The sequence below is a fragment of the Oxyura jamaicensis genome, chromosome 1, assembly GCF_011077185.1.
Source record: "Oxyura jamaicensis isolate SHBP4307 breed ruddy duck chromosome 1, BPBGC_Ojam_1.0, whole genome shotgun sequence".
Classification (NCBI taxonomy): domain Eukaryota; kingdom Metazoa; phylum Chordata; class Aves; order Anseriformes; family Anatidae; genus Oxyura; species Oxyura jamaicensis.
This window is the reverse complement of record NC_048893.1, coordinates 27,187,809-27,190,899: the sequence shown is the minus strand read 5'-3', so window position 1 is coordinate 27,190,899 and position 3,091 is coordinate 27,187,809. Positions and strand designations below refer to the sequence as shown.

Genomic DNA, 3,091 nt, shown 5'->3' with positions numbered 1-3,091 from the left:
AAAGGAATGGTTGATACTCTAGAAGGCTGTCTTATCATCTCTCTGCCTCTGCTCTATGTGGGATCCTTCCCAAACTGGTCCTGTGGGGGCTGGCTGTAGACAGCAGCTCTTCAAGCACTGCTCCCACATGGCTCTGTACCACGGGGTCCATCCCCCAGGAGCAAACTGCTCCAGCACGGGTCCCCCAAGGGTGGCAGCTCCCCCCAGACCCCTTGCTCCTGCGTGGGCTCCTCTCCACAGGCTGCAGCTCCGGCCTGGGGCCTGCTCCTGCGGGGGCTCCTCCACGGGCTGCAGCATGGAGATCTGCTCCATGTGGGACCCATGGGCTGCAGGGGGACAGCCTGCTCCACCAGGGGCCTCTCCACAGGCTGCAGGGGATCTGCTGCTGCATGCCTGTGGCACCTCCTGCCCTCCTTCTGCACTGACCTTGGGGGCTGCTAGGCTGGTTCCCTCACATTTTCTCACTCCTCCCTTCTAGCTGCTGTTGCACAGCAGTTGCTTTCCGCTTTCTTAAATCCTCTCTCCCAGAGGCCCAACCAGTGTCACTCTGTGGCTCAGCTCTGGCCAGAAGTGGGTCCCTTTTGGAGCCGGCTGGAGCTGGCTCTGATCTGACATGGGGCTGCTGCTGGGCTCTGCTCACAGAGGCCACCCTTGCAGCCCCTCCACTACCAAAACCGTGCCACATAAACCCAATACATTTTACCCTATGCTTCTGTGAAAAGCGTATTTAAGAATTATCATTAAAATATAATTTTATCACATTCATCACAATCTTCACATACATTAAAAAATAAAAATTCCCTACACCAAAATCAACATAGCATCATCACAATACCAGCAATGAAATTTACATACATTCTACCCCTCGTCCCTTCACCACATTACGGCAACACATAGTCTTCACAACTTTTACATAACAAATTCTTCACAACTATGACATTTTTAGACCATTTCCAGTCCATGTTTTGCCCATTACTTCTCCCAGTTATCATCCTTATCTTTAATTTCTCGAGCCCACATTGGGCACCAAAAGGGACTGTCATGGTTTCACACCAATGTCCAACCACATTGCTTTTTCACTTCTGCTCCTCTTCCTTTGAGGACGGGGGAGGAGAAAATATGATGCCATATAAACCCAATATAACTGTTAATCTAAGCTAAAATGAAAACACTTGCCTTAATGATTGTGGCTTAAAGCTGTATGTTTCTTGCATGAAATTTGTTGATATTCATGAACAAGCTTTTTTTTTTTTTTTACTTTAAGATTTTTACATTATAAATTATGCAATAATTATCTAACATCAGCATTGTCTACAGTATTTTGTTTGAACTAAGATCCTAATGCCATTCATCATGAATGAAAAACGCAGTCCCTGGAGCAGAGACTGGATCCAAGCTATCTTGTCTTCTTGAAATGGGGTCAGGACCCCTTTTCTTTCTGCCCCTTCTGACCCAATGCTTGTCTGCTGGACAAAGGAGTACAAGAGCATAGCTCTACTCAAAGTGACACTACCCAATGGTGGGCATTTTTCTCGAAGTTGATTGGTAATGTCAGACTCACTTAGGGGTTGGTTTGCAGGCATCCCCGTGGCTGGGACAATGACACTTGTGTGGCTTAGTTAGGCTCTAACCATTAGGGGTCACATATTAGCATCATATATGTGATGGTCCATCCAGTTTACAGAAGTACCAAGTACCCCTGGGGTCTGGTCTCCCAGTATTGAAACGCTTCTCAGGCTGCTGAGGGTTGGCATGAACCTCACAGTCATCCCAGAATGACTGTGCAAGATGCTTACACCACGTGGTTCTGTACAGGGGGCATTTTTTCAGCAGATCTGTACCCTTTTAAGAGAGTGCAGGAGAACACAAAGGATGCAGGGAGGGACTGAGATTTTTTTTTCCCAATTTGTGGAGATACATGGAGAAAAAGGGTAAACCCTTTTCAGCTTTCTTCCCTTGTGCCATGTATTGCCTCACTATTTGCAGGCACGCAAGAACTTGTTCTTCTTTCAGACAAGGCAAACTGTTAGATTCTTTTGTATTTTAATACTGGGAACACAAGCAATGAGGGGAAAGTAAAATAATGTCATTTATTGTCATTTGCCTTGAATTTGAAATTTTATATACCTAGGTAAAGCTTTAGTTTCTTTTATACAGGGCAGTGTTAATTTTCTGTTAGGAATTTACATCATGGCAAATAGCATCGCTCTAAAGCATCACACAAAAAATATAAAGCCTAAGAAGAAACCTTTTTCCCACCCCCTGCCTAAAGTGTTCTTTTAATTAAAGTTGCACTGACCACCTTATATCCAGTATACCCAGAATATCTTCAGTAATACAGGTAGTTTCCTGCGATTCTAAATTACTTACAGGCTGGTTTGCTTAGTCCAATCTCAGTGTACAGGTGTAACTCAAGCTGAATTCATGCAAAAAAAAGTATTACAGAAGTCTCTGAAAAATGTCAGTGTTAAACACCAAGTGATTAAAGTTCCAATTAGTGTTGTAATTGTTTTGCATAGATTCTTTTTGTGTTGTAAGATTCTCCTCTTTCAGGTTCTGATACTTTTATCAACAAGTTACACATTTCGAACACTCCTTCCTGTTCTTTTTATTATTTGATAATTTGAGTCTGAAAATATGAACAGTTGTGTAGCATATGATGAGAAAATAGTATTAGTTAGGAAAAAGTAGATTTAAGTAATGTGATGTTTCCTAAAGGAAGTTTAAGGGCTTCTTAAGAACTGTTTACAATTTACAAAGGCAATGCTGTAATGTAACGGCAAAACTGAAGATTTAGCTTGCAGTGTGACCAATTATGCCATCTTTTTCTTTGTCTGACTGATAGTGAAGTAAGGTCCATCAGTTGTAATGAGACCCAGTGCAGTGTAGATGCCGACTCAGTGGCAGAGTTCAGTGTTTCACACTGCCTGGTCTCTGTCACTCTATTGAATTAGATTGATGATGGCAGATTGCAGGGGGCACTAACTGGACCTCAGTGGGAAAGGATGAAGTGTGTAGACAATCCTGGCAGGCACTGTGCTTTAAGGACCCTTCACCCCTTCACAGCTGTTGGCACTAGTCCATAGCTAAC

General features: G+C 43.6%; 1 protein-coding gene across 19 annotated transcripts in view; it reads left to right on the top strand.

Moving 5' to 3' along the window:
• The window catches only part of FOXP2 (forkhead box P2), a 438,294-nt gene that overhangs the window by 394,856 nt on the left and 40,347 nt on the right, over positions 1 to 3,091 (top strand). The gene's annotated exons all lie outside the window — the stretch shown is intronic.